Source organism: Urocitellus parryii, chromosome 11 (assembly GCF_045843805.1).
Source record: "Urocitellus parryii isolate mUroPar1 chromosome 11, mUroPar1.hap1, whole genome shotgun sequence".
Lineage (NCBI taxonomy): Eukaryota > Metazoa > Chordata > Mammalia > Rodentia > Sciuridae > Urocitellus > Urocitellus parryii.
The window spans coordinates 81,635,667-81,659,407 of NC_135541.1; the positions used below are offsets into that span (position 1 = coordinate 81,635,667).

Genomic DNA, 23,741 nt, shown 5'->3' on the forward strand with positions numbered 1-23,741 from the left:
GTGTGTGTGTGTGTGTGTGTGTGTGTGTAACCAGCTCCCAAGATATGGAAAAGCCTATATCAATTCCGAGTGTACTGTAGGTGAAAGTGACAGTCTTGTTTTGCTGCTAGGTTCTAGCCACCTACCTGGAGCAGATAGGTGAGTACTCCTAGCAATGGTGACACCTGGTGGTCAGGACACTTGCTGGCTACCTTTTGAATATACTTCATTAGTTCTTTCTTTTTTCTTTTCTTTTTTTTTTTTTTTTTTTTTTTTGTACAGGGTCTTTAACTCAGGAGTACTGGGCCAGTTAGCCACATTCCCAGCTCTATTCTGTATTTTATATTAATACACAGGGTCTGGCTGAGTTCCTTAGGGCCTCACCATTGCTGAGGCTGGCTTTGAACTCACAATCCTCCTAAAATATACTATCGTATTTAATTTTCACAGCAAGCCTAGGGATCCACATTTTGTGAATAAATGATTCAAAGTCCCCACAGATGATGTGTGTGATGCTGAGATTCTGATACAGGTGTAACTTTAAACAGGGGGATGCCAGATAAAAAGAGAAAGTGTGTTCTGTGCTGAAGAGTTTCTAAATAGGCAGCTTCCTAAAGGTTTTAAAGTGCAGTGGGTATCATTTGATTTGTCCTCTGCAAGAGTTGGAAAGGAAAAACTATGCTGTGGTAAGCTTCACCCTTTCTCTTCCAGCTAAAATCTGGCTTTAATCAAGGTAAACACTGTTAAGCATATTGCTTGATTTTTTCTTCCTTTTTTTCCCTTTTAGGCTGAGCAGAGAATGAGAAAACTCTGATTCTTGATTTATCCCCCCCTCTTCATCCTCAATTATTTTTAATTTATTTTTTAATTTGTTTTTGTAGTTGTAGATGGACAGAATGCCTTTGTTTATTTTTATGTGGTGCTAAGGATTGAATCCAGTGCTTCACACAGGCTAGGTAAGTGCTCTGCCACTGAGCTACAGCCCCACCCCTTCTCCTCAGTTCTTATCATTACAAAATTTGTATTTATGAAAAAAAAGAATACTGCTTGGTACAGCCAAAAAACAAAGAAACAGAATTTGAGGGAAATGATTCAAAATAAGAAGTATGTGCCTTTGAAGTTAGGTAGAGAGAGTTAGCATAAAGCTAAGATCAAGAGTTTGCAATGAGGTAGGTTTAAGCCTAATCCCAGTTCCACTATGGTAGATCTGGTTGTGGTTACATAGGCTCTCAAAGTTAAAAAAAACTGTAAAATTAAAACAGTCACTGACACTTGAGGCGATTTTGAGGATTTAGTAAGCTGTTGTGCCTAAAATGTGCCCAACAGTGCTTTGGCATCTAGTTGGCACTTATTAAAAAATGTCTGCTTGCTTTAGATGTCATAGTTAATTTCTTTTTCCTGACAAGTACAAAAATGTTGATTTAAGAAACATTCCTCATTTTACAAGTGAAAAAAGAAATCCTGAATTACCAGTGGTAAGTAAATTATTTCAAAATTGCATAACTCTTACCTAGTGGATGCCAGTCTAGGAATGCAACTTTGATTAAATGCTAGGTTTTAATTTCTAAAAATCCATTTGTGGGACCCTTTTAAATCAGAAACATTAAACACTGTAACATTTCTCCAATAAATATGTGAAATCAATAATATGTAAAAGATATAATAAAGCACACTCAAGACTGCTGTCTTTAGAAAGGTTTACCAGGTTGTTCTTGGCTAGTGTCTGGGAACCTGAGTGGTAAATAGTTGTATACCTGATATAAAACTTCATCTAAATGATACAAGGTGCTCAATGTGCCTAGACTGCAGAAAGTGTGATTTTTGATAAACACCTTCTGAGAGTCATGCATTTGGGTCCATTAAGCAAAGGGTGCTAAAGTACCCAACCTAATAAAAACCTTCAGCACTGAGTCTCTAATGAGTTTTCCAAGTAGACACCACATGTGACAATTTGTTGCTAAAGAAATTGTGCCTGAGTCTGCTTAGTATCCTGTTGCTGTAATAAATCATAGCCATAAAACAACTATATACTGAGTCCTGTGAGTTCTCCTGAGGAATCTCTAAACCCAGGGATGGTCTTGGGAACCCCCCTACATGAACTAGTGTGAAATAATATTTGTTTGTTAGAGAAAAGTCTTGGAGATATATAGAAAATTCTCTGTCTCTTACACAGACATACACACACACCACACACTTGGCTTTGTATAAAACCTAAACATGCAGATACTACATTTTTCACCAAATATTAATTGTGCATTTACCAGTTTCTAGCTGTTAGGAATCATGAGAAGTACAACAAATAAAGGTTCCACAAAAAAAATACCTCAAGTTAATAAAAATAACTATAATTATTTGTCAATAGGAGACAGTATGACTTGCTGCCCTGTCCATGGGTCAGACAATATGTAAGGGTTGTTGAAATTATAAAGGAAAAGAGTTCATTTACAGCTGTACTAGTTACTTAAAATTGTATTTGCATTTCAGTTGAGCGTGCTGGGAGGATGGATTTTTATTGACAAGAAAGTGAAGTGGGAGGATAGCTTGAGCAAGACACTCATAGAATTGGTTCTACATCATCCTGATTCCACAGAGTTCATGTGGAGAAAAAGCAGAAGATTAGAAAAAGCTTTTGAATGCCATTTTAGTTTGCTTTCCACTGCTCATAGGATAAAATTCAAGCTAGGATTCTTGAACTGAGTTGTAGTATGATTAAAGTGATATTTGAGCTTCCTGGAAGGATGACGCTTTTGAATTTAAGTGATAATAGATGTGATGAGGAGAAAAATTAGGAGCCTATTAAAATAATGCAGGCAGAAGCTAATGAGATCCTGAACTCAAGTTTCTCATATGAGTGACTGATAAATGAAAATGCTGTGATAGAGCCCTTGATGCCAGGAGAGAAATAAGAAAGTCCAGACAATTGTATATGGTGGTAGAAGATATGAAGACTTAAGTTGATAACATGATAACATGATACATTGGGGGTGACAGTGAGTCTGATAAGCAGTCGAAGTCACATTTATTGTGATACATGTGTTTCTTAAATTCTAGTCTATGGGAGCCATACAAACCTGCTTATTTCTCATTTAGTTCTTCCTTATACTGTTTTGGCCTTTTAGTGATTGTTAGTGAAAATTAATTTTAGAAGGATCCAGTTTCTTAAGGGAATGTTTGCTCAGTGAAGAGGTTAAAAAGAAATAAGACTAGAAGGTATTTATTTGTAATGAATGATGTTGTTATTATGATTTTGGTACTGGGAATTAAACCCAGGGGTGATTAACCACTGAGCATCATCCTCAGCCATTTTTATGTTTTATTTTGAGACAGGGTCTTTTTAAATTGCTTAGAGCCTCACTAAATGCTGAGTCTGACTTTGGACTTGGGATCCTTCTGCCATAACCTGCCATGCTCCCAGTCATTGGGATTACAGGGGAGAGCCACCATATCCAACTATAATTGTTATTAAAATGGTCAGGGTAAATGGTTAGATTTTACATAACCACAATTATTATAACATTTGGAAAATACCTTGTACAATTATATTGGTCTATTCAGCTAAGCCAAATTCTTGCATAATAAAATATTTTCAAATATCTCTTAGACAAAATATTATATTTTTTGAATCTTTTTAGAGTTCTTCTTTTGTAAACATTTAAATCACTTTTGAAGTTTTATTAAGACTTTCAGGATAAATTTAATTCTGTTCTGTTTAAATAAAGGAAGAATTTTTTTCTACATATTTTAGGCCATTTTTCCTTATTTCTTCATCTGTATGGGTGGATGGGTGCTAATACCTAAAGTAATTTTTCAGATTTCACATGAGTTTGTGGCAAAAACACATGTGAATTCAGGGAGTATCCAGGAAGCTATTAAACACGTCTGTGTATTGGATCTTTTACTTTGTAAACAAGCTGAAAATATTTCTCTCTTTTTTTGTCAAAGACTGTCTTTATGTTTTCAAGATTTTGTTTTCTTTAACTTGTAAAACAAATATTTATTATTTTAACTAAATTATTTATTCTAATTTGGTAAACATGATGGCAGAATAGAATTTATTTCATATTACATAAATAGAGCACGAGTTTTCAAGTCATTGATTGTACACAAAATATTTCACACTGTTCATGTCTATGTACATGTACTTAGGGTAATGGTTTCTAACTCATTTCCCCATCATTCCTACCCCTGTGCCCCCTCCCTGTTTTCAAGATTTTAATTCACTTCATTGTTTATTTCTTTTTAGTATTTTTCCATACTTCAAAAGTAATATAGACTCATGTGGAAAACTTAGAAAAGCGAAAAGAAAAGAACAAAAATCGCATGTAAATGAACAATCCAGTAATAAACACTATTACTGATATTTTGGTGTATGACCTAAAAACCTATATCAATCCCCACGTATACATACATACATAGACATATATGCATGCCCTCTCCACAATCATCAGCAGAGCAGAGAAAGGGAATAGAGCCAGAGAAGAGGGGAGGGAAAAAGAAAGTATCTGGGACTGAAATGGAGCAAATCGCATTCCAGTCATGTATGATTGTATCAGAATGAACTCCACTATTATGAATAATTATAATGTGCTAATAAAAATGAAAATGTTTTAAATAGATGCATATCATTCTATTTTGTTAATTTTCATGATTTATTGTACCAACCTTTTTGTAGCAGTCGGGTTCTTGTTGTTATATTGAGATGCTGGGTATTGGACCTCTAATTCTGGGTTATATCCCCAGCTCTTTTTTTCCTTTGTAATTAATATTTTTTTTATAAATAAACCATCATAAGTATCCATATAGCCCAATTTTGTGCATGATTATTTTGGATTAACACTTAGAAATGGAAATATCTAGTAATGCATGCATGTTTTTAAAACATTTGACATATACTGCCAGTTCATCCTTTTGCATTAAATTGAGTTTTGATGATGAAAAAAAATAATAAATATCAAATATCAAAAGTAATCAATATTAGAAAATGCTGTTTGACTATATGACAGATAATTGTTTACACCCTTGCTCCAGCAATGGCCCTTCTGGGTATATATCCAAAGGCAATTAAATCAGTATACTGAAGAGAAGTCTGCACTCCCACATTCATTGCAACATTAGTCACAATAGCCAAGAAACTGAAACAACCTGTCTGTAACAGATGAATGGATTTTTAAAATGTGGTATATCCAATGGAATAATATTCAGTCTTTAAAAAGAAATAAATCCTTTCATTTATGACAAAGTGGATGAACCTGGAGGACATTATGCTAAATGAGGTAAGCCAGGCATAGACAGTGCACATGTGTAACATGAAAAAGGCCAACTCGTGGAAGCAGAAAATAGAATGGTGGTCTCCAGAGCATAGGGGTGGAAGGTATGGGGAATTTCTAATTTCTGTTAGAATGAATAAGTCCCAGAGATATATTGTATATCATAATTATTAGAGTTAATGTACATTTAGAAATTGCTGAGAGTGGATGATAAATGTTCTGAGAACAAAAAAAAAGTAAATTGGTGAAATTATTAACTTAATTGAACCATTTCACAATGTACACATATATCAAAACATCATTATACACTATGTAGTAAAACATTATGAAATAAATATATAATTGAGTGCATAATTTTTGGTCAACTGTATATTAATATAAATAAAGATGTAAGAAGAACTCTTTATATCCTCACTGGAAATGGAATCATCAGTTTCCTTTATTATAATAGCTGTGATCTACTAGTAGCTAACAATTATTTTAGCACTTTCCATATATATATATATATATATATATATATATATATATATATATTCAATTAAATTATATGTAAATGATCATGTGTATGTATAAAAGTACAAATTGCTCATTCATTAAACACCTTCTGAATACCTGGTAGGCACCAGACATTGGGAAGGGTGTTAGGAATCTCTAGTAATGATGACATCAATACCGGAAATTAAACAGCTGACTTTTCTCTGGAGCCTTCTATGAGGTAGGCATGGAACAGGAATCCTCCACCTAATTTAGTTCCCATTTTATAATTAAAGAACAAAGAATTAGAGAAAATATCTAATGCAAATGATCAGCTCTACTTGCAATGTGGTTATCTAAATTATGGTCTGTTAGGCTCAAAAACGTGTCCAGCTATGTCACACTGTGCTCATAGAGAAGACAGACGTACTTTCCCCAAAAAACAAAGGTGACAAAGGACAGTAGATGTGTGGAGAGTAAGACGACACCATGGTACATGCTGTCCTCCAGTATTGGTCTGACCCTTCACAGATCTCTAACAGAGAAGGTCAGACCAATACTACAAGGTCCATGGATTTTCTCGTGCATATTTTCTCTGTCTCCAATGCTTCCTTTTTGAGTCCCTTCCTTCTGGGACTGTGAAGTTGACTCAGGCTTCTTTGGCCTGCAGGTCACAGGTGCAGAGGCCGTAGGACTCACTGGATGCATGTGGCGTTAGGCTGCCCGGGGGTCGGTGTAGGGCAGAAGAGCGCAAACCTGCTCAGCACACCTCCTAGCTGGCCTGCCAAGCCAGACCAGACTCCCTCATGGTGGGATACTAACAGAATGACAATGGGTCAGAGAGGGCAGAGTCTGTTTGTTCGGCCAGCAGCACCCCAATGGAATCAGCCACTTGTTTCTGCTGATCTCATTTTTTCATCTCTTCCAAGGCATGATCAGTTTAGTTTTCTTTAAGTTCTGTTTATGTTAGTCACAAGCAGTGGCTGTTGGTGACCAAAGAACCCAGTTAACAGAGGGTATCTACATGCTGGAGCAACCGAGTGCTCCATAGGGGTTACTTCATTTAATTGTCAGCAAAAGCAGATGTGGTAGGAAGGAAATTATGGACTCTACATGAGAAAGCTGGGCACAGAGATGTCAGGTCAACTTCTCCATGCCACACAGCTAGGCAGTGTTGGAGCTGTGACTCAGACTGGGGTCTGTCAGACCTCTGAGTTCATATCCAGAGCCTTCCTGCAGTCAACACCTCAGTGAAATGTCAGGTGCACACAGTGCTATGGGGCCAGGGAGATTGATATAGTCAACCCAGCTTATGGGTCAAGAGGGACATTGCCGCCCAGCTGAAATCCATCAGATGCATCCACAGAGAGGGGACAGGTGGGCCTAGCATACTAGGTGACCAAGTTAGGAAGGACATTGCAAGCAGAGAGCCTGTCCACTAGATCTGGTCTCTTGCTGGTCTTCAAGAGACCAGGAAGACAGATGGCCCAGCACTAGTTGATTCGTGGCTCATCCCCCTTGGAATGGCTTCTCATGTTTCAGCCCGACTCTTGGGGTTCAGGCAAGCAGTCCCTATCTTATCCTCCACCTCTCGGTGACCCGTTTTTGTGCCTGCTTCTTCCTGGGCATCAATTACCTGCTGTCTGAATCCACCAGCCACCTCTGCCTCAGGGGTCACTGGAACCAGTGCCTGTTTAGGGGGTGTTCATGGAAACCTCACAAGGTCCTTGGGGAGATGGGCTCCAGGCACCCCTATCAGATGGACCATGAACCAACCATGCAGTTCCCAGGGCTCCTTCATGGAAGCCAATGGACCATCCCAGACTCACAGAATAAAGGCTTGTTTGAACCCTTTTTGAAAACTCACAGTTTGCTTTCTACACATGCACTGGCGGGGATTTCTCCAGGATTTTGTTCAGTTGATGCCCAGGGTTAAATTTTCAGCTTTGGAATGAACTCAGAGGTGTTGAACTGGCATAGGTTTTGGAGTTAAACTTCAAACAGCTTCACAAAGGATGCTTTCTGGGGAAGAGCAGCTGCTCCCAGAGGCTTTGCTGCCACCTTTCCAGCTCCTCCTATGAGCATCTTCTCTCTTTCATGATGGCTTACCTGCCCACCCTTCAGTGGGACATGATGGTGACAGCATACAGGCTGTCATCCAGAGGACTGGACACGGGGGTCAGAGAGCAAGCACTGGAGTTATTTTGGCGGGCTTTCCTTGAATAGGCACTTGGATTTAGGTGGCCAACACATTGATCTTGGTTCCTACTGGAGGTCAAAGTCACTACTATGGAGCTGGGAAGAGTCATGTGGATCCCAGCCTTGGTGCTGGGGCCAGCTGCTCTGCTCTCTGTGTTCTTCTTACTCTGGTCCACGCCCCAGAGTGGTGTGTCCATTGTGGGGAACCTGATGGCAAGGTGTAAGGCTGCTGGGCCCGACTTCTTGGGTAGATCATGGTCCAGAACTCATGGTCCAACTGCAGTCAGTTCTGCTGACCAGTGTCATCTATGAACGTTGTTATTCCAAAGTACTCCTTTTGTTTCAGGTTGAAGTGTGAAGCCACAAGGTCCAGGAGCTCTCTTGACAGAACTTTGGGCTGAACCAGCAGCTCCAGCCTTCTGTCATCCAGGAGCTGCACCTGTAGTGCCTGTCCTCTGTCATCTGGTACACATCGGCAGCCCGCACAAGCCTGCAGCACCTGATGGCAAGCGTGCAGCCGCTCCATCTCCACAGCATGGACACTATCAGGTTCCACACGAAGGGGCTGCTGGTGAACAGCAGGTCCTCCACGCAGCACATGAACAACAAGGCCATCCTCTTGGCTCCGCTGGGGTTCCCACTGCTGTCCCAACGCCACGTCCAGGGGCAGCAGTGTCAAGCCTGTTGCCTGGCTGGTTTAAAGTGTGCATCCTGGCCGGTTCCAGGCAGCATGCCCTGAGATTGGGCACCGGCCAGCCAAAGGCGGCGGCTGGCACTGGCGGCCTGCCTGCACACCAATGGCTGCATTGCCCAGCAGGCTGCACTAAGCTCCACCAACTCCTAATATATTTTTAAGTCTTTACGTTAATCCTCAAAATAATCCTATGAGGAAGTACTAATATTTTCTCATTACTATTGCTATCATTGCCATTGTTGTTATTATTACTCTCATTTTATACCTGAAGAAATAGAAACACAAAGAATTATAGAAAAGTCAGCTAGTAAGTTCAGAGCCAAGAGGCAGGCCGGCTCCATGGTCCATTTTTAATCATAGACTTTAATGCTGCTTACGTTTTGGGTTGTAAGCTTTCTCAGCTTTATGTTTTAGAAAACCAATACATAAATCTATGTAGTATAATTTTTCCTGAATATTAGTTATAGGAAATTGGTTCCAATATGTGATACCACTACATGGGTTAGTAGACCTGGACCATTTACATTTGCCTCAAGGTAGTCATACATAAAAGATAAAAAATATAATACTCATGCATATACTCTATTTTTCAAGCTGTGGTTTTCTAGTTCTAAGTCTACAATATTCAGACTCATTACTAGGTATTCATGCCTTGTAAAACTTTTGCTAATGCCATTTTATGCCACTAAGTTAATATTCACCATTATATCATTAAACTATGCACACAAGGCAGGGGAATCTGAAATTCAAAACAAGTTTGGGCAACTTGGAGAGGACCCAAAATTTTTAAAAAGGCTAGAATGTGGCTCAGTGGTAATATACACTGAATTCAGTTCCTCAGTACAAGAGAATGGGGGAGAGATGAAGGTCTTCAAATGCTGAGAATTGAATATATATATATATATATATATATATATATATATATATATATATAGACACACACACACAAACACACACACACACACACATATATATATATATGTTTATATAGTATATAAAATAAAATATACATGTATAGTTTAGCTCATATATATATTATATATGCATATATATGCATGTATATTTTACATTCCTAATTTTACCCAATTCTTACAAAACCCCTTTAACAGAAGTAAAAAAAAATAATTATTGCTACTCTTCTTGGATTAGCAGATATATCATAACACACTTTAAAAATTTTTAATGTTAAGCATATTATCAGAATAAGGGTTTAGAAAAACAAAAATATTCTGAAAAGACCATTCATCCTGGTACATGAGAAATAATTGAAGTGCTAGATAGTTTAGGAACTGTCTCATAGAAAATAAGTAGATCTGGGACTGGGGTTATGGCTCAGTGATAGAGCTCTCACCTCGAACATTTAAGGCCCTGGGTTCTATCCTCAGCACCACATATAAATAAAATAAAATAAAGTTTACAAAAAAAGAAAAAGAAGTTTTTCTGACATTAGTGTCACAAGAGCACAAAATGAGGACCAATAGGTGGGAGCTCTAGGGGAGTAGATTTATAATCAACCTAAAGAGCACGTCCCAATGCTTTGTACTGACCGGACATTGAATGGGTTTCTTTCAGAGGATGGTGGAATCCTAAGCATCATCTGAATAACTGTTTTGGGAAATGTTGAAGAGTGAATCTTTGGAAATTTTTTTTTAAAATACTTTTTTAGTTGTAAATGGACACAATATTTTTGTATGCATTTATTTTTATGTGGTGCCAAGAATTAAACCCAGTGCCTCACAAATGTGAGTGGAGTGCTCTATCACTGAGCTACCACCCCATCCCAGAATCTTTGCAAGTTTGCTAAGTATTCTGTTCCCCTCTCTCTGCAGTAGATTAAATATCTGTGGAACTCAGAAGTGATCATATGACATTCTCTGACCAATGAGATGTGAGCAAAAGTGACATCTGCCATTTCTGGGCAGCAGGTTTAAGAGAAATGATGTAGTTTGTTGTGTCTCTTTTCCTTTACTACAAACAGCTGTCCATGTGTGGTCAACCTGGACAATAAATGAAAATGGTATGGTTCAGAGCCTCAAGTGACCTCCACTAGACATTAACATGAACAGAAACAAACCCTTGGATGTTTTTTGAACCATCAAAATTTCAGGGTTGCATATTAACTGAAGCATAATGGACCCTATCCTGACAGATACAGACTCTTCTTTATTTAGGTGACCCCTAAAACCAATCCTATACATGAAGTTTTTAGGATGTGATATCATCTGCAGTATTTTTTAGTTGTTTACTTCCTGTATTTCTTCCTTATAGTTGAGTTGTAATTATCAAGGGTTATAGAGTCAAGAAAAAAAATCATGTATTGTTGGGTTGTAACTCAGTAGTAAAATGCTTGTCTCATAAGAATGAAGGCCTGGGTTTTATCCCCAGTACACCCCCCTACACACACTCAACATACAAGAATCATGAATTGTCAAAGTTACCCTTGAAAATAATGAGAAACACCCACAAAACCAAAACAATAAATGCAGTAGTATATGCATATCTCTGTAAGTATTATACATAAATTTACAATGAAGTTGTTGGATCATTTTTTAAGGATAATGTTGCATGACAATACATATATTAAAATTCTAGAATTATACCTGTGTAGCAAGATGTGCATGTTTTAATATTACCAGAAAACTAAGGACAAAGTAACTGAAGAAATTGAAATTGGTGTCTCCCATTTCATGCTGACTGGGGGCTTTTGCTCTCTGAGTGGAGTGGTGAGGGAGACCCTGTGCTCTTTTTCCTCACTATGACTCTAAGTGTTAGGTTCTCTAAGTTACATGTGCCATCCCATGGTGCAATTGTGTGGCACTTCTTTCCTTCCTTATAGTTTGAGTATTAAGGGCTGGGGTTGTGGCTCAGCGGTAGAGCTCTTGCCTAGCACATGTGAGGCCCTGAGTTAAATCCTCAGGACCACATACAATAAATAAAGATACTGTGTCCATCTACAACTAAAAAATAAATATTTCAAAAAAAAAGTTTGAGTATTAAAAAGCGAGCTTAGGTCCTGAACCAAAATTTCAGGTGATCACAGATTAGAGGAGACCAACAAATTTGGACTATATGTTCTTGTGTCATAACTCATTTATTTTTAAAAAGTAAGAAGAAGCTTAAACTAAATAGAAGTTCATTTCTCTCTTATATAAAGTATAAACTGGCATGGTAGTTCTGTATTGTCAAGTTGTCAGGGGCCTGGTCTCTTTTTATCTTGTTTTCAGGGTATTGTGCTCATCCACAGGGATTAACTTGGCTCACCCTACATCCAAATTCTAGCCCCAACCTTTGGAAATGAGGAAAGGGGATGAGGAGGTCCCTTTTGCTCACAGTCCATTGACCAGAATATAAGCAGAATGTCACATTCAACTGTCTGGAAGGATAAAAAATGTAATCATTGCTGGGTTCCATATACCTAGAAAACAATTCTAATTATAATAAATGGAGGGGACAGCAGCTATCAGGAGACAATTAGCTTCTGTATACCTCTGTTTTAGAGATAAGAAAGTTGATCCTCAGAAAATATTTTGTTCAAGGTCTCACATAACTAAGATATTTGAAAAGCTGTCCAAAAAAGAGAAGTTAGAGTTATGCTGAGTACATCAGAAGTCAGAACCAGAATTGGTAGGGAGATGTTAAAGGAGGCATGTTTGTATACAGTTAATATTAGAACAAATAATTTTCAACATTTAGAAGAGTACAATAATGAAGAGGCTACCTCAGTGCTATTACCAATTGAATGGCCTTGTCCATTTGTCAGGGATGTCATTCTTAGCTAGGCACCATGCCTGTAATCCGAGCACCTTGTTTGAAGTGGGAGGATTGCAATTTTGAAGCCAGCCTCAGCAACTCAGGCTCTTAGCAACTTAGTAAGACCCTACCTTAAAATTGAGAGAGATCAATAGATAGATAGATAGATAGATAGATAGATAAATAGATAGATAGATAGATAGAAAGATAGATATACCATTCTTCATTAGGAAGATGCGTCACTTGGGTGATTCTTAAATCTTTTCTAATTGCAAGTGTGTATGATTGAGCTTTCAGTTTTGTCTCCTAATATGAGTGTTCCTAAACCTTTCTTTTTTAGCCAGGACCAGTCAGCTTATATTAGCCAAATATGTATGTTTTTGTTTCCTTGGTAACCTATCCTTTCCCTACCTCTCCTTCAAGCTTCTTTTAGTTAATTCACATTCCAACCTTTCTTCAAGATCTTGATGTAATTTAATGTCTCATCAGTTTGATTGCCACACCTGTCCCAACTACAGCCTACCCACATGTTTTTCTCCAACCCTTGGTGTACATACTAAATATGTTGTTAATATGTTGGTTATTTGTTTAATAAATGAGGAACCTTCCTCACCATCCTACTTTGACTTCTCACTCAGTTGTTATAATTCTTGTTCCTACCAGTCTCTTCACAACAAATTTGTTCTTCAAATTACCTTTATTGATAATTACCATGACATGTAAAAACTGCAGTTATACAAATATGAAGAAAAAGAAGAAGAAGAAGATGAAGAAGAAGAAGAAGAAGGAGGAGGAGGAGGAGAAGGAGGAGGAGGAGGATTAGGAGGAAATTAAGAAGTATTTAACTACTTTTTTACTTTTTTTCCCTTTTTTGTGGAGGGGAGTTAGGAGACATGGAAGAGATTTTTTAGGAAAGTTTTATTTTTTAAATTCTAACTGGAGGAGGAAATAGAGTGGCAGAAGGAACAGCATACACAGCATGAGCAACATGGTGTGTTCAAGGCACAGTGAGGATACTGGTATTTTACTGATGCCACAGAAAGATAGGGAGAGGAAGTGGTTATTTCAAGGAATCTAGACTTGTGTGCATACTGTATTTAGGGAGTCAAAAACAGAAGGGTGACTTAAACAAAGTGATAGGTGGCTTTAGGCTGAAATTGAAGGGAATTCTTATTTGACAGACCACCTTAGCTTTCTCAGCTATCAAGAAAGGTAGACGAAGGTATGATAAAATATCAGAAAAGCTTCTACAAGTGATGGAATGGGAAGAAGAATAAAGGCAAGTCCAAAAGGCCCCACTGAAATTTTAAAATATGAATTATAGTATGAGTAGCATGCACATTTGTACATTTTTTTTCAGCAATGCTCATAGGTTAGGTGTAGGAGAAAATGGATGGTAGGATTGATTCAGGTTTAGAAGTTGATAGCTTGATGGAAAGGTCAAAGGCAAGGGATTAAGAGTGTTGAAAACATTTTAAGCAATCAATTATGGGATCCAAATTGCATAAGAAAGAAAACCAGGCCAAAAAGATAAATCTGGAAAGTATAGAATGTTTGGAAGATGAGGCCTCAGTGATGTCAAAGAAGGTGTGTATTTAATCAGTAATGCTATTATGCTTGATTAATCTAGGGATTAAAGAGTGGGATATTAAAGTCTGAGTTTCCTTCAGTAAAGCAGTGTAGAGTGGGCAAGGTCAAGGGCGTGGGTGTTGCTGAAATGGCATGAAGGCTTGGGTAGGGCAAAGAATGCTGAGCCTAGGGTGTTAGGTTATTTTTCTAGTGTTAAGGTAGGTAGTATGATTCCAGGTGTTTGGGTGAAGACAGAGATTGCAAAACAGATATTTCAACTGTAGTATCAACTAGGAGAAGAGCATGACATAACCAGACATGTTGTATCTTCAGATTTTGAGTCTTAAGTTTGAAAGTAGAAGGGTGACAACCTGCAAGTGACAGGGTGCTACAAAGGGCTGGTGCTGCCTCTGGACCTGTGGGAGATGGAGGTGGAGAATTAACCTCCTACCAGCAGGGGCATAATTCCAGTGGTATACTCTTGAGGTAGCCAGGTTTCAGTTAGGCAGTAAGTGGAGGGTTAGTGAAAAGACTGAGAATGAGAGGGTTTGCTGAATCCTGGAACAAAGGTTAGAGGTGGTGAGACAGAATGAGGGGAAAAAATTTGCAACAAGAGAATGAATCAGAGTGAGGTTAGGTGTAGGAGAAAATGGATGGTAGGATTGATTCAGGTTTAGAAGTTGATAGCTAGATGAAAGGGTCAAAAGGCAAGGGATTAAGAGTGTTGAAAGAAATATAAGCAATCAATTATGGGATCCAAATTGCATAAGGATGGCAACCAGGCCAGGGAAATTTTTTAAAAATCCAAAACAAAGAGTGAGAAAAGACAGAGGAAATTGGGAACTGAAAGAGAATAGGTGACCAGGACTTCCATTTTCATCTTCTCCTGTGGATTGTGGGGATAAAATATATAGGTAGAACTGAGAGGCCTGAGGATGTCCAATATGGACATGAAATAGTTTATATCAAAGGCCCCGGAGATACAAAGCGACTCTCTCACCCCTCTACTTATGGCCTCAATCCTCATCACCATCTGCCTATTAGCTCTCATTTCAGTAAAATAGTATTCCTATTATTCCCTGACGTCCCTATATCTTTGACCCAACCCACATCTTATTTCCTTCTCCTTGTTTTGTTATGCAATTCTGAGCTAAATTCATGAAAAAATAATCTACAATTCCTATCTCTTAAGAATTCCTTTTCTCCCTTTTAACCCTTACTCTGAGTCTTGCTGTACCATTTGACTCAAAAATTTTTTTTGTTAATATCATCAGTCATCTCCAGTTGACATAAATAATCAATATTTTCTCATTTATACGTTTGTGCTCTGCTCAGAACTTTATCATTACCTATTTCTTGAAACTTGAGTATTTTGGTTTCATGAACCGAATTCTCTCCTTTTACCTCCCACTTCTTTATTTCCTTTACCAAATTCTCTGAGGGTATTACTTCTCCCCATTCTTAAAAATCAACTTTATTTTAAAAGCAAGTACATAGTTTCCATTTACCTCCTGTGCTCCCACTCAAAGAGGCTTCCCCACCATGGTCATCCTGCATTTGTTACAGAGGCACACTTGTTACATTCAGCAATCCACACTGACACCTCATTGTTCCCTAAATTGTGCAGTTTCCATTAAGGATCAATCTTGGTGTTAGGTATTGTATGAGTCTTGACAAATGTATAATGACATGTATCCACCATTGTATTATAATAGTGAATAATTTCACCACCCTAAAAATCCTCTGTAGGTTTTCTATTTTCCCTGTCTCCCCAACCACTAATCTTTTTACTTTCTCCATAATTTTTCTTTTTATCATAATATTATGTAGTTAGAATCGAACAGTATGGAGCCCTTTCGGATTGGTGTCTTTCATTTAGTAATATGCATCTAAGTTTCCTCCATGTCTTTTCATGTCTTCCTAACTTTTTTTGATTTTTAGTGCTTAATAATATTCTGTTATCTAGAATTCAATTCATTTGTTTTCATCAGAACATCTTGATTGCTTCCAAGTTTGGGAAGTTATGAATAAAGATGCTATAAACATGTATAGTTAGGGTTTTATGTGGATATGTTTTCAATTCACTGGATTAAATACCAGAGAACATGACTGCTGAACCACATGGGAAAGTATTGTCCACCCTTTTTAAAGGTGAATGGTCCATTCTGCTTTGTAAATAGGTAACTTAAGGTCAAAAAACTTAAATGACTTACCCAAGGATTACACAGTAATAAGTGATAGAGCAGGTCTAAACTTTGGGATTTCTCCCTACTGGTCCAAGACTTTTTACTATCTTATGTGGCTTCCTCATTACATAACAGAGAAAAAGTTTGGATTTCTTACCCAGGGGTTTAAGTCTAAAATTATCACACAGCTCAAAAAGACTGCAGTAATGTTATACCTAGAACTGGGTGGGGAAAAAGTACAAGCAAGAAAAGTATAATATTTTAATACCTTTAAGAGTGAAGAGGATATTAAAGTTTCTAAAAAAAACCCCAAGAGTTTTATTTATATTAAAACATGTTTAGATGATAGTAAAATAGCAACTTATAGGAGGGAAGAAAATATTTACAAATTACATATTCCATAAGGGTTTAATATCCAGAGTTGGGCTGGATTTGTGCCTCAGTGGCAGGTCACTTGCCTAGCATGTGTGAGGTACTGGGTTCAATTTCCAGCACCACATAGAAAAATAAATAAAATAAAGATATTATGTCCAACTACAACTAAAAATATTTTTTTAAAAATACCCAAAGTAATGGGCTTGGGTTGTGGCTCAGTGGTAGAGTGCTTGCCTAATATGTGTGAGGCCCTGCACCACATAAAAGTAAAGAAGTAAAATAAACATATGTGTCCAACTAGAACTAAAAAATAAATATATTTGTAATATGATGTATTAAGAACTATGTAATGTTTTGAACGACCAATAAAAAAAAAAATTCACAAGAGGTAAGAGACAAGCCATTGGATGTCTACATTATAATTTCCAAAAATAAACTACAAGATTAAGTCATGCTTTTATGAAAAAAAAAATAAAAAATAAAAAATACAAAGTGAATAAAGAACTCCTTCAACTCAACAGCAATAAAACTTGATTAAAAATGGGCAAAGGATTTCTCCAAAGAAGTTGTACAAATGACCAATAAGCACAAAATGTACAGCATCACTTATCATTTGGGAAATGAAAATCAAACTACAATAGGAACCACCTCACACCCATTAGGATTGGCTACTATTCAAAAATAATAATAATGACAAGTGTTGAAAATGGAATGGAAAAATAGAAACCCTCTTGTGTTGTTGGAGTAATGTAAAATAGTACAGCCACGATGGAAAACAGTATGGCAGTTGCTGAAAAACCTTAATAAACAATTCCACTTTGGGGTATGAGTACCCCAAAGAATTGATAACAAACCCAAACAGGTATTTGGACAACCATGTTCATAGCATTATTTGCAGTAGCCAAAAGGTGTAGGCATTTTAAATGTCCATCAAAGGTTGAATGAATAAACAAAATTTGGCATACACATATATAGTAGAATAGTATTCATCCTTATAAAGGAAGGGAATTCTGATACAACATTTATGAAATTTAAGGATACGATGCTATGTGAACTAAGGACAAATACTATATAATTCTACTTAACTTAGTTAATCTGACCCAGAGTTGTCAGATTAATAGAGACAGAAAATTAGATTGGTGGTTGTCATGGAATGAATAGTGGAATGGGGAGATGATCATGGAAATGGAGTTTTGGTTTTGTAAGATAAAAAGTTCTGAACATTAGACATACAACTGCATGACTGTAATTAACCCAATGAACTGTGCACTTAAAAATGGTTGTGATGGTGAACGTTATGTGTATTCTACCATTATTTTTTTTTTAAAAATGAGTAAATATTTTGACCAAGCCCCAGATTTTTATAAGGCTAAGCTAATTATTTATATGTTATTATATTCAAGTAAAGTACACAAGTGTTAAAAACAAATTTTTTTTTCAATACTCAATTTTTGATGAGTTCAGTCAGTCACTCTACTAACTAATATGATTTAGTAAATGATAGACATGTAGGCTTAGGCTTATACAGTGATTACTTTTTATTTGATACATTTGGAAAGTTCCTCCATTGCTGCAGTCTGGCTGGGCACAATTCAGGAGCCACTTGTCAAAAGAAACGAACTTTATTTTTAGAACACATGCCACACCACACAGCTCTTGATGAAAACCTTCAGAGCCCAACTGCCACCACTGGCTTCCCACAAGCCTCTCAACCTCCCCCACACCTCCTGCTCTTGAGGCCAATTAGCTGGGTCACATGGGCGGAGCTAAGAAAAAGTCCCCCAATGAGCAGCTCCGTGGTCTGAAAGGGCAAGGAAACAATCCAATGAGCATCACTGCAGAGGAGCCAATCAGTTGGCAGCTAGAAGTTTGCTGGCAGCTGGAAGTTTGCTGGGGCCCCTTCTGCTGGGGTCACTGTGAGCCAGTCATCAGCTGGCAGCTGGTGCTGGCAGCTGGAATTTGGCTGGGGCCCCTTCTGCTGTGGCCACTGTGAGCCAATCATCAGCTGGCAGCTGGTACTGGCAGCTGGAAGTTTGCTGGGGCCCTTTCGGCTGTGGCTCTCAACACTCCATCATAGTATAACGTTTAACTCTGAGGCATTGCCAAGTTGTTTTTCAAGAGGCTGCACTAGGAAATGCAATGCTTTCTTGACAGAAACACAAGTGCAAGCAAATGTGCTTCAGGTTGACTGGGTTCTGGGGGCTCAGGGTTCTACAAAATTTAGATTTCAATCCAAGGTTATGGTAAAACATGTGAAGTTCAATGCCAGTCATTTTTTTTTTTTTTTTTTTTTTTTTTTGGTATAGGAGGGGAACATGGAAGGTGCCTACAGGACCTTAGCAGAATTCTCACCATGGATGGGCACTGAGGATATGTGGCTATACACTGGTGCTGTGATGTGCCTGGCCTCCTTTGATGGCAGGGAAACTGTAAAAGTGCTGGTGGATCCGCAAAGTGGAAATGGCTCCAAAAATCAATTTCTTTTTTATCACTCCCCAGTATGGGGACTGGAACCCAGGAACATTCTACCTCTGGGCTGTATCCCCAGCCCTTTTTAAAAACTTGATTTTGAGACAGGGTCTTGCTAAGCTGTCCAGGTTGTCCTCAAACTTGCAATCCTCATGCCTCCGTTTCCTGAGTAGTTGGGATTATAGATGGTAAATTGAGAAGGTCATCATTATGCCAAATACATGTATGAAGACATGAATAGGTATGAATATACTTTGTATATGAACATAAATGTGAAATATTGTGCTCTATATGTGTAATATGAATTGTAATGCATCCCACTGTCATAAGTAAATAAAAAGTAAAACATGTGTTTTATAAGAGATAAATAAATGAGATGCTTTTTTATGTTAGAAATGCAAAATAATAGCTTTTGTAATATATAAATAATCTCAAAGTCTAAAAATTATTCCAAGTACAATATCATGTTGTATATGTTTTTGTCATTTTACCCTTCTTATACTAACATTTCTGTTGTAAGGACCCAGCTCCCTTGGAACATTTCATCAATAATTAATGGCAAAAGCAGCTGCCACCCATTAGTTCAGAAAACGGAGATTTTCCACAAGATGTAGATACTGTGAACACATTGTCATATTTCGAGGTCTTAAATGTGAAGAGGTAAGATCTTTATGGAATCACATTTTTTTCTTTTGCTATATACTTCTTTGTTATGATTTTACTTATTTGGAGATGTGTGTGTCCACATATATATATATATATATATATATATATATATATAAATTTGTTGTTTCTTCTCCTGGGAATTAAATTCAGGGTCTTGAACATGCCATATTTTTAGAGAGAGAAGAGAAATGAGAGAGAGAGAGAGAGAGAGAGAGAGAGAGAGAGAGAATTTTTTTAACATTTATTTTTCCGTTTTCCGTGGAGAAAAATATCTTTTTATAAATTTTATTTTTTATGTAGTGCTGAGGATTGAACCCAGAGTCCCATACACACCATTCGAGCACATTACTGCTTGAGCCACATCCACAGCCCATCTACCCTTTCTTAAAATTGTGTTTTGAAATGGGTTCTTGCTAGATTGGTCTGGCCTTCAACTTGTGAAATTCCTGTTTCAACCCCTCAAGTAGCTGGAATCATGGGCATATGCCATCACACCTGGGTTGCCAGTGCTTTTTAATAAAGTACCACAGTTTATTTCTATAGTTTTCTTCTTTGTTTTCCTGTTAAATATAATTCACAAAGTACAAATAGTATTTTTTAACTTATTTTTGTCATTATTAGACGGTCTGTATTTTGCTTAGTTGTGAATAATTTTAAGTTGAGTCAATCAGTTTTCAAATATCATTTTCTTTAGTGTCTTCTTGTCTGCCATAAAAAATTCATGGCAAACTTAACCATTGTTTGTGGACATCAGACACTTCGGGGGAAAATACACTTATTTGGAGCAGAATTGTGCTGTGTTGCCAAAAAGTAGCCAGATGGCATTCCTTTCATAATCAAAATGTGTACTTTAGAAATTGAAAAGACTGCCTTGTGTTTACAAGTATGTTGTTTACTCTTAAAACTCTAAAAACATAAATGCCTTTGTGATTTGTTTTAATGAAAAAGAGACTTTAAGAAAATCAGCACTCTCCATTTGTAATAACTAAATTTATTCACATTTATTTGGAAAATGTTAATTTATTTGATTTCAACTTGTATTTTTTACATAGTAATAAAAATTGAAGTAGATACATCAACTCTGTCTAGATGTCTGCATTTAGCTCTTTGTACTAAACTAAAATATTGCATTCTGTTTTTCTTTTTTCTTCAAGGGAATTTACTGAGTCAGTGGCAACAAGGCAAAAATCCCAATACTGTGTCAAGCTCTGGAAAACAGAAGGCATTTAGTAGATCTGTCCGAATTTTCTTCACATAATATCTGTGAAGTGTTAAAATTTTACCTTCAACAGGTTCAAGTTTTATTCTAAACCTACCATCAAATGCAAAGAGCAAAAATATTTTATATTTCATATTTTTCATTGGTATAGACTATGTCATCACCCCCCTCATTATTCTAAGATTTTTATTATTTTATTACTTTTCATTTTTTGTTTTAATTTTTATTGTTGGTTGTTCAAAACATTACATAGTTCTTGACATATCATATTTCACACTTTGATTCAAGTGGGTTATGAACTCCCATTTTTACCCCATATACAGATTGCAGAATCACATTGGTTACACATCCACTGATTTACCTATTGCCATACTAGTGTCTGTTGTGTTCTGCTGCCTTTCCTATCCTCTACTATCCCCCCTCCCCTCCCCTCCCATCTTCTCTCTCTACCCCATCTACTGTACATCATTTATCCTCCTTGTTTTTTTCCCTTTCCCCTCACTTCCTCTTGTATGTAATTTTGTATAACCATGATAATATTCCATTTCCATACAATTTCCCTTCTCTCTCCCTTTCCCTCCCACCTCTCGTCCCTGTTTAATGTTAATATTCTTCTCATGCTCTTCCTCCCTACTCTGTTCTTAGTTACTCTCCTTATATCAAAGAAGACATTTGGCATTTCTTTTTTAGGGATTGGCTAGCTTCATTTAGCATAATCTGCTCTAATGCTATCCATTTCCCTGAAAATTCCATGATTTTGTCTTTTTTCAATGCAGAGTAATACTCCATTGTGTATAAATGCCACATTATTTTATCCATTCATCTATTGAAGGGATCTAGGTTGGTTCCACAGTCTTGCTATTGTTAATTGTGGTGTTATGAACATCGATGTAGCAGTGTCCCTCTACTACGCTCTTTTTAGGTCTTTAGGGACTAGACCGAGAAGGGGAAAAGCTGGGTCAAATGATGGTTCCATTCCCAGCTTTCCAAGAAATCTTCATACTGCTTTCCAAATTGGCCACACCAATTTGCAGTCCCACCATTAATGTACAAGTGTACCCTTTTCCCCACATCCTCACCAGCACTTGTTGTTTGACTTCATAGTGGCTGCCAATCTTACTGGAGAGAGATGGTATCTTAGGGTGGTTTTGATTTGCATTTCTCTGACTGCTAGAGATGGTGACCATTTTTTCATGTACTTGTTGATTGATTGTATGTCCTCCTCTGAGAAGTTTCTGTTCAGGTCCTTGGCCCATTTGTTGATTGGGTTATTGGTTTTCTTATTGCATAATTTTTTTGAGTTCTTTGTATACTCTGGATATTAGGGCTCTATCTGAAGTGTGAGGAGTAAAGATTTGTTCCCATGATGTAGGCTCCCTATTTACCTCTCTTATTGTTAATTTTGCTGAGAAAAAAACTTTTTAGTTTCAGTAAGTCTATTTGTTGATTCTTGTTTTAACTCTTGTGCTGTAGGTGTCCTATTAAGGAATTTGGAGCCTGACCACACAATATGTAGATTAAAGCCAACAGTTTCTTCTATCGGATGCAGAGTCTCCGTTTGATATCAAGCTCCTTGATCCATTTTGAGTTAACGTTTGTGCATGGTGAGAGAAAGGGATTCGGTTTCATTTTGTTGCTTACGGATTTCCAGTTTTCCAAGCACCTTTTGTTGAGGATGCTATCCTTCCTCTGTTGCATGCTTTTAGCCCCGTTATGAATATAAGATAGTTGTAATTTTGTGGATTGTTTTCTGTGTCCTCTATTTTGTTCCATTGGTCCACCCGCCTGTTTTGGTACCAGTACCATGCTGTTTTTGTTACTATTGCTCTGTAGTATAATTTGAAGTCTGGTATCACTATACCACCTGAATCACACTTCCTGCTTAGAGTTGTTTTTGCTATTCTAGGTCTTTTATTATTCCAGATGAATTTCATGATTGCTTTATCTATTTCTACAGGAAATGCCATTGGGATTTTGATTGGCATTGCAGTAAACCTATAGAGAACTCTTGGTAATATCGCCATTTTGATGATGTTAGTTCTGCCTATCCATGAACAGGGTATATTTTTCCATCTTCTAAGATATTCTTCTATTTCTCTCTTTAGGGTTCTGTAGTTTTCATTGTATAAGTCTTTCACCTCTTTTGTTAGGTTGATTCCCAAGTATTTTTTTTTTTTTGAGGATAATGTGAATGGAGTGGTTGTCCTCATTTCCATTTCAGAAGATTTGTTGCTGATATCACAGAATGCCTTTGATTTATGTGTGTTGATTTTATGTCCTGCCATTTGCCTGAATTCATTTATTAGCTCTAACAGTTTCTTAGTAGACCCTTTTGGGTCTTCTAGGTATAGAATCATGTCATCTGCAAATAGCGATAATTTAAGTTCTTCTTTTCCTATTTTTATACCTTTAATTTCTTTCGTCTGTCTAATTGTTCTGGCCAGTGTTTCGAGAACTATGTTGAACAAAAGTGGTGAGAGAGGGCATCCCTGTCTTATTCCAGATTTTAGAGGGAATGCCTTCAATTTTTCTCCATTCAGAATGATGCTAGCCTGAGGCTTAGCATAGATAGCTTTTACAATGTTGAGGTATGTTCCTGTTATCCCTAGTTTTTCTAGAGTTTTGAACATAAAGGAATGCTGTACTTTGTCAAATGCTTTTTCTGCGTCTATCGAGATGATCATATGGTTCTTATCTTTAAGTCTATTGATTTGGTAAATAACATTTATTGATTTCCATATATTGAACCAGCCTTGCATCCCAGGGATGAATCCTACTTGATCATGGTGCACAATTTTTTTGATATGTTTTTGTATTCGATTCTCAAGCATTTTTTTTTTAAAGAGAGAGTGAGAGAGGAGAGAGAGTGAGAGAGAGAGAAGTTTCCAACATTT

At 37.2% G+C, this 23,741-nt stretch overlaps 1 pseudogene; it reads left to right on the top strand.

Moving 5' to 3' along the window:
* Window positions 1–8,454: 8,454 nt before the first annotated feature.
* Window positions 8,455–23,741, top strand: part of LOC144249299 (rho GTPase-activating protein 29-like) — a 28,519-nt pseudogene continuing 13,232 nt past the window's right edge.